The sequence below is a fragment of the Oncorhynchus nerka genome, linkage group LG13 (genome assembly GCF_034236695.1).
Source record: "Oncorhynchus nerka isolate Pitt River linkage group LG13, Oner_Uvic_2.0, whole genome shotgun sequence".
In the NCBI taxonomy this organism is placed as follows: Eukaryota; Metazoa; Chordata; class Actinopteri; order Salmoniformes; family Salmonidae; genus Oncorhynchus; species Oncorhynchus nerka.
Window position 1 is genome coordinate 69401035 of NC_088408.1, and position 9634 is coordinate 69410668.

The window sequence follows — 9634 nt, forward strand, 5'->3', positions numbered from 1 at the left end:
TTGGACTGCTGAGGACTGGGGTAAAGTCATTTTCTCTGATGAATCCCCTTTCTGATTGTTTGGGGCATCCGGAAAAAAGCTTGTCCGGAGAAGACAAGGTGAGCACTACCATCAGTCCTGTGTCATGCCAACAGTAAAGCATCCAGAAACCATTCATGTGTGGGGTTGCTTCTCAGCCAAGGGAGTGGGCTCACTCACAGCAATGAATAAATAATGGTACCAACACATCCTCCGAGAGCATCCAACCAGGAATAGCTTGGTGACGAACAATGCCTTTTCCAGCATGATAGAGCACCTTGCTATAAGGCAAAAGTGATAACTAAGTGGCTCGGGGAACAAAACATTGATATTTTGGGTCCATGGCAAACTCCAAGCATTGATTATGCAAGAATGGGCTGCCATCAGTCAGGATGTGGCCCAGAAGTTAATTGACAGCATGTCAGGTCGGATTGCAGAGGTCTTGAAAAAGACGGGTCAACACTGCAAATATTGAATCTTTGCATCAACTTTATGTAATTGTCAATAAAAGTTTTTGACACTTATGAAATTCTTGAAATTGTACTTCAGTATTCCATAGTAACATCTGACAAAAATATCTAAAGACACTGAAGCAGCAAACTTTGTGGAAATTAATATTTGTGTCATTCTCAAAACTGTTGGCCACGATTGTACACTAAATATGGCAAACATTAAGAACACCTTCGTAATATTGAGTTACACCACCCCCTTTTGCACTCAGAACAGCCTCAATTCGATGGGGCAAGGACTCTACAAGGTGTTGAAAGCGTTCACAATCCACAGGGATCCTGGCCCATGTTGACTCCAATGCTTCCCACAGTTGTATTAAGTTCACTGGATGTCCTTTGGATGGTGGACCATTGTTGATTCACACAGGAAACTGTTGAGCGTGAAAACCCAGCAGTGTTGCAGTTCTTGACGCAAACCAGTGTGCCTGGCACCTACTACCATACCCCATTCAAATGCACTTAAATATTTTGTCTTTCCCATTCACCCTCTGAATGGCACACATACACAATCCATGTCTCAATTGTCTCAAGGCTTAAAAATCATTATATATCCTGTATCCTCCCTTTCATCTACACTGATTGAGGTGGATTTAACAAGTGACATCAATAAGGGATCAAAGCTTTCACCTGGATTCATCTGGTCAGTCTATGTCATGGAATGTTCTAAATGTTTAGTATACTCAGTGCATATATAAAATCAACAAAAAAAGAAACGTCCATTTTTCAGGACCCTGTCTTTCAAAGATAATTCGTAAAAATCCAAATAACTTCACAGATCTTCATTGTAAAGAGTTTAAACACTGTTTCCCATGCTTGTTCAATGAACCATAAACAATTAATGAACATATACCTGTGGAACCATCATTAAGACACTAACAGCTTACAGACAGTAGGCAATTAAGGTCATAGTTATGAAAACTTAGGACACTAAAGAGGCCTTTCTACTAACTCTGAAAAACACCAAAAGAAATATGCCCAGGGTCCCTCTCATCTGTGTGAGCGTGCCTTAGGCATGCTGCAAGCAGGCATGAGGACTGCAGATGTGTCCAGGGCAATAAATTGCAATGTCCGTACTGTGAGAAGCCTAAGACAGCGCTACAGGGAGACAGGACCGACAGCTGACCGTTCACACAGTGGCAGACTATGCATAACAACACCTGTTCCTGCAGGCTCATCCTGACATGACCCTCCAGCCTGACAATGCCACCAGCCATACTGCTCGTTCTGTGCTTGATTTCATGCAAGACAGGAATGTCAGTGTTCTGTCATGGCCAACGAAGAGCCCGGATCTCAATCCCATTGAGCACATCTGGGACCTGTTGGATCGGAGGGTGAGGGCTAGGGCAATTTCCCCCAGAAATGTCTGGGAACTTGCAGGTGGAAGAGTGGGGTAACATCTCACAGCAAGAACTGACAAATCAATCTGGTGCAGTCCATGAGGAGGAGATGCACTGCAGTACTTAATGCAGCTGGTGGCCTCACCAGATACTGACTGTTACTTTTGATTTTGACCCCCCTTTGTTCAGGGACACATTATTCCATTTCTGTTAGTCACATGTCTGTGGAACTTGTTCAGTTTATGTCTCAGTTATTGAATCTTGTTATGTTCGTAGAAATATCGACACATGTTAAGCTTGCTGAAAATAAACGCAGTTGACAGTGAGAGGACATTTCTTTTTTTTTAGTTTAGGTAGATACTGTAGATAGAGATGTAGATATACAGTACTGTGAAAATGTATTTGCCCCCATACTAATTTTCTTTACTTTTGCATATTTTTGATACTGAATGTTATCAGATCTTCAACCAAAACCTAATATTAGATAAAGGGAACCTGAGTGAACAAATAACACAACAATTACATACTTATTTCAAAGTTATGCAACACCCAATGCCCCTGTGTGCAAAAGTAATTTCCCCCTTACACTCAATAACTGGTTGTGCACCTTTAGCTGCAATGACTCCAACGAAACGGAAGTAGTTGTTGATCAGTCTCTCACGCCACTGTGGAGGAATTTTGGCCCACTCTTCCATGTAGAACTGCTTTAACTCAGCGACATTTGTGGGTTTTCAAGCATGAACTCCTTGTTTGAAGTCCTGCCACAACATCTCAATTGGGATTAGGTCTGGACTTTGACTAGGCCATTTGTTTCAAACTTCAAATGTGTTGCTTTTGAGCTATTTTCATGTAGACTTGATTGTGTGTTTTGGATCATTGTCTTGCTGCATGACCCAGCTGCGCTTCAGCTTCACCTCACAGATGGATGGCCTTACATACTCTTGTGAAATTCCAGGCGTTCCATTTAACTAATATTAGGTTTTGGTTAAAGATCTGATAACATTCAGTATCAAAAATATGCAAAAATAAAGAAAATCAGAAAAGGCTAAAATAATTTTTCATGGCACCAATCAACTAGTTCATGAAAAAAAAGCTAAGACAGTTGGGAGCAGTATCCATGGTAACCCATACTGAGTAGGAGCAAAAAAGTCTTCATTGATTTCAAAGGGAATGAAGTAAAGTGTTGATGGGAGCCACCAATGGAGACCATAAAAATCTACTTCAGGAGCTGGAGATGAATGAAGGCGAAAATTGCTTGTAAACATGGAACAGTCCGTGAGTTCACTGTAGATTGGATCTAGGCGTTAAAACTTTCTTCCTCATTTGTTGATGCAATGATGTCAACAAAATCCAATCACTTCACCATCCAGTCCATATTATCAAGAATAATCAATGAGAGGTTTCTATTATGCAGGATACTATGCTGTTGGGGAATGGAATATATATATATATAACCATAACAGGAACCAAACCCTTAGGGCAGTTCCTCAAAGCAGCATTTAGGGAATATAATGTTTTTATTGTTTATTCTTATATAATGTAAGAATAGATAATACTATTTGCTTCTGCATTCTGCACACACAAACTCGTCTCTGCTAGTCTCCTGAGTGGCAGAGGCATCCTGGGAAGCGGTTTAATTAAATCTGTGCCACACACTCCAGTCTCTCATCTTTCATCATCTGTCATGTTGGCCAGAGAAACACTCAGTGGGCTTAGACCATGTGTGCAAACATAACACAGACCATCATTCGAAGAGCACCATGGAAAATTGGAACTTACCCCTTCTAGAAAATGATGAAGGAAAAAAAATGTTCTAGTGATTCAGACAGTTACAGACAATCCCAATATCCCACTATACTGGTGATAAAACTACCATAAATATCACATGAATGTGCATGTTCCTGGTTTTGTGCAGTATCAGTATGTTGGCCAAACTTCTGAGCCTGATAGATTCTAAGACACGGAGGAATCCATTGTCATGGGAAGTTTAACTTAAATGTAATCAGAGCTTTTAGATTATACATACAGTAATTTGTTCATTTATTGATTCTTTTAAGAGTAAGGTTGTCAATGAGAGGTCATTCATGCCTTTCTGTTAAAAAGGCTTTATTCATGACTTGACAGACAACAAATCTTCAGTGCTTCAGTTAATAAAATCAATGAGCTCCCGTCAATGCTGAAACCACCTCAACAAAGGGCTCGTACAAGCCTAATCATGCTTGGTTGAAGAATGTAAAAAGCAATCACAATTTATGAGATCAACATTTTATTCAATTTTTACAACTGACCAAATATACAGTTGTTCTACTTGCAAAATATGAGGGAAGGGGGTGTGTGTCTATTTTTCAATATCTGCTGGTGTGCAATGACTAATATTAAAGAAGTCTCAAGGTATTGCTCACCTGAGGTAGAATACCTCATGATAAGCTGTAGACCACACTATCTACCAAGAGAGTTCTCATCTATATTATTCGTAGCCGTCTATTTACCACCACAAACCAATGCTGGCACTAAGACCGCCCTAAACGAGCTGTATAAGGTCATAAGCAAACAAAAAAATGCTCATCCAGAAGCGGCATTCCTAGTGGCCGGGGACTTTGATGCAGGCAAACTTAAATTAGTTTTACCTCATTTCTACCAGCAAGTCACATGTGCAACCAGTGGGAAAAAAAAAACTCTAGACCACCTTTACTCCACACACAGAAACGCATACAAAGCTCTCCCTCGCCCTCCATTTGGCAAATCTGACCATAATTCTATCCTGATTCCTGCTTACAAGCAAAAACTAAAGCAGGAAGTACCAGTGACTCGCTCAATACGGAAGTGGTCAGATGACGTGGATGCTACACTACAGGACTGTTTTGCTAGCACAGACTGGAATACGTTCCGGGATTCATCCAATTGCATTGAGGAGTATACCACCTCAGTCACCGGTTTCATTAATAAGTTAATTGACGACATCATCCCCCAGTGACCGTATGTACATATCCCATCCAGAAGCTATGGATTACAGGCAACATCCGCACCAAGCTAAAGGTTCGAGCTGCTACTTTCAAGGAGCGGGAAACTAATCCGTACGCTTATAAGAAATCCCGCTATGCCCTCAGACGAACCATCAAACAGGCAAAGCGTCAATACAGGACTAAGATTGAATCCTACTACACCGGCTCTGACACTCGTCGGATGTTTGATTTGATATTATTAGCATCGCTTCTAGTCCTCATTTGGACTAATCTTCCAAGGGTTCTTAAAACTGTTGCAACTCTAGGGGCAGTATTTTAATTTTGGGGGAAAAAAACGTTCCCGTTTTAAACAGGATATTTTGTCAGGACAAGATGCTAGAATATGCATGTAATTGACAGCTTTGGATAGAAAACACTCTAACGTTTCCAAAACTGTAAAGATATTGTCTGTGAGTATAACAGAACTGATGTTGCAGGCGAAAGCCTGAGAAAAATCCAATCCGGAAGTGCCCCATATTTTGAAAGCGCTGCGTTCCAATGAGTCCCTATTGAGCTGTGAATGTGCCATCAACCAGCTTACGCTTTCTAAGTATTCCCCAAGGTGTCTACAGCATTGTGACGTAGTTTTACGCATTTATGTTGAAGAATAGCCGTAGGCGGCTACATTGCGTAAGTGGTCACCTGATGTCTCCCAGGGTGACTCTCACGTAAAATACAGAGGTAGCCATTACTCCAATCGGTCCTACTGAAAAACGAATTGTCCCTACGGATATATTATCGAATAGATATTAGAAAAACCCCTTGAGGATTGATTTATAAACAACGTTTGCCATGTTTCTGTCGATATTATGGAGCTAATTTGGAATATTTTTCGCAGTTTTCGTGACTGCAATTTTCGGGAGATTTCTCAGCCAAATGTGAAGAACAAACGGAGCTATTTCGCCTACAAAAATAATATTTTGGGAAAAAGTTAACTTTGGCTATCTACCTGGGCGTCTCGTGAGTGAAAACATCCGAAGCTCATCAAAGGTAAACAATTTAATTTGATTGCTTTTCTGATTTCCGTGACCAAGTTACCTGCTGCTAGCTGGACAAAATGCTATGCTAGGCTATCGATAAACTTACACAAATGCTTGTCTAGCTTTGGCTGTAAAGCATATTTTGAAAATCTGAGATGACAGGGTGATTAACAAAAGGCTAAGCTGTGTCTCAATATATTTCAGTTGTGATTTTCATGAATATGAATATTTTCTAGAGATATTTATGTCCATTGCGTTATGCTAATTAGTATACCGCCCCAACAGATCCACATATGACGCAATCTCAATCGCACTCCACACGGCCCTTTCCCACCTGTACAAAAGGAAAACCTAAGTGAGAATGCTGTTAATTAACTTCATTGGGATAGGGGGCAGCATTTTCACTTTTGGATGAAAAGCGTGCCCAGAGTAAACTGCCTCCTACTCAGTCCCAGATGCTAATATATGCATATTATTAGTAGTATTGGATAGAAAACACTATGACGTTTCTAAAACTGTTTGAATGATGTCTGTGAGTATATCAGAACTCATATGGCAGGCAAAAACCTGAGAAAAAATCCAAACAGGAAGTGGGAAATCTGAGGTTTGTAGTTTTTCAACTCAGCCTCTATTGAAGATACAGTGGGATATTGGTTATGTTGTACTTCCTACGGCTTCCACTAGATGTCAACCGTCTTTAGAATGTTGTTTGATGCTTCTACTATGAAGGGGGGCTGAATGAGAGGGGAATGAGTCAGAGGTCTGCCAGCAGTCACGAGCTCAGTCATGCGCATTCACATGAGAGGTAGCTCAATTTCCATTGCTTTTCTACAGACAATGGAATTCTCCGGTTGGAACATGATTGAACATTTATGATAAAAATATCCTAAAGATTGATTCTATACATCGTTTGATATGTTTCTACGACTAGTAATATAACCTTTTGGAATTTTCGTCTGACCTTTCCGCTGGAAGTTGCACGCGCGTTTCGATTTGTTTACCAAATGCCCTAACAAAATGAGGTATATGGACATAAATGATGAACTTTATCGAACAAATCAAACATTTATTGTGGAACTGGGATTCCTGGGAGTGAATTCTGATGAAGATCATCAAAGGTAAGTGAATATTTATAATGCTATTTCTGACTAATGTTGACTGCGCAACATCGGCGGATATTTATTTTGGCTTGTTTGGGCTCATTAAGGAGAGGTTAATCTAAAGTTCCATGCATAACACTTGAATTTTCATCAACATTTATAATGAGTATTTCAGTAAATTGATGTGGCTTTCTGCAAAATCACTGCATGTTTTGGAACTAGTGAACATAACACGCCAATGTAAAATGAGATTTTTGGATATAAATATGCACTTTATTGAACAAAACATACATGTATTGTGTAGCATGAAGTCCTATGAGTGTCATCTGATGAAGATCATCAAAGGTTAGTGATTAATTTTATCTCTATTTGTGCTTTTTGTGACTCCTCTCTTTGGCTGGAAAAATGGCTGGGTTTTTTATTTGTATTTGGCGCCCTGCAATTCCATTGGCTGTTGGCTAGCGGAACCCCAGTCCTAGACAGGTTAACCAGCTCAGCATTCAACACCATAGTACCCACAAAGCTCATTACTAAGCTAAGGACCCTGGGACTAAACACCTCCCTCTGCAACTGGATCCTGGACTTCCTGATGGGCCACCCCCAGGTGGTAAGAGTAGGCAACAACCTATATGCCACTCTGATCCTCAACACTGGGGCCCCTCATGGGTGCGTGCTTAGTCATCTCCTGTACTCCCTGTTCACCCACGACTGTGTGGTCAAGCACGACTCCAACACCATCATTAAGTTTGCTGACGACACCAGAGTGGTAGGCCTGACCCAGAACCTATATACTAGGCAGTGTCAGAGGAAGGCCCCAAACATTGTCAAAGACTCGTCACCCAAGTCATAGACTTTTCTCTCTGCTGTCGCACGTTAATGTTATGTCATTTTCTTGTGTTACTTTTGATAATTTAGTAAATATTTTCTTAACTGCATTGTTGGTTAAGGGCTTGTAAGTAAGCATTTTACAGTAAAGGTTGTATTTTACCTGTTGTATTCGGCGCATGTGACAAATAAAATGTGATTTGATACTAGCAAATCTCCAGATTTACTTCCGGGTGTTTTTATTTTAACAAGAATTTAGTTAGCATACAGTGGCAGGTAATCTCCCTAAATATGATTGTTCGCACTTCATAGCTTTGACTGAATATCACATTTCATTACTGTGTAAAGATCCTGAGTGGCACAGCGGTCTAAGGCACTGCATCGCAGTGCTAGAGGCGTCACTACAGACCCAGGTTTGATCCTGGGCTGTATCACAACCGACTGTGATAGGGAGTCCCATAGGGACCCAGCGTCATCCAGGTTAGGGGAGGGTTTGGTCGGGGTAGGCCGTCATTGTAAATAAGAATTTGTTCTTTAACTGACTTGCCTAGTTAAATAAAGGTTAAATAAAAAAGTATTGTAAATATCTATGAAGGGCGCAAAACATGTCCAGTCGTCAACCATTCCTTAATGTGACATGTCAGATTATGAGTTGTTCTGTTTTAGGTTGTCATTTTCTATTCTTATGCTAATTACTGTGTCTGTCTGGGTATCAGAGACAATCAGAACCAGATGCACCTGTGCTCACGGTGTCTCAGGGCTGTTTAAGTAGGTCCGATCTAGAAATAGTGAGAGAAAGAGATGTCAGGGCCCCCTCCTCTCTCTGCCATCTTTGTCTTCGCCCTCCCTCCCTGTCGGTGACAATGCAAGGCTCATGTTATCACAGAAATTGTATTAATCTCTAGCAAGATAATGAGAGCTGAACTCATAAAATACATTTCCCCCAACACTGCATTACTGACAAACAGCACCAGGCAGGGCTTGAGTGGAGCTGTAGACCTGAACTACTTCCTAAAAGCTTTAGAATAGATTTGCTGCATTTGCTCCTTGAACTAATATAAAATGTTGCACTGGAATGTGTGTTATTTTGTCATATATAAACACTTTTCTTCCTTCTGATAGATAGGGTTGACAACATCTCATATGTCACTGTCACTCCACCTCCACTCTACATCATGTGGTTGTCAGTGCGATTCTCATGTCATATTGTGTCAATTCGAGAGGTGGAGAGGTAGCAGTAAACGACACTATGCCATTTGTATGCCAGGAGATCAGAGAGGGATTTTGTGCAAGTACTTATTCAACATGAAATCATCTCATCACTGTCGAGATGAAGGTCTCTCTATAGGTCATCAGATATTTAAGAAGATTTATAGTCGGGTTGGAAACAGCAGTGCTCTGAGTATCTAGATAAGAAATGCAGGCAGACAGAGCTTTAAAATCCTGTGTGACCTTTCAGAAAAAGTTAGCCGGTAAGAACCCATATAACATCCTGCAGAAATTGGATTCTGGACTCCAGACACACTAGTGTATAATGAAAACTTTCAAGGGAAACATAAATTGATCCACGGTGTAATTAAAATATCGAACTCCCTCATCCTTCCCTAGCTATGTCCTTCTGCTGCATGGGCCAACCATGGAGTTTTGACAGAGCTCAGGGACTTTTCTTTTACAAGACAGTTGTGCAACACAGCCATGGGTTGACTTTGTCTTAACAACCTTTTCTCCAAGCCAAGTCACAGCAAGAGCACTCAAGGGAGTACTTGGATTATTAATATACAAAATAAAGCTTAAAACAAACAATCCATGAAGCAAGTCCTCTGTCCAGAGTAAAGAGACCAAGAGGGGAAAGCAGTAATAACA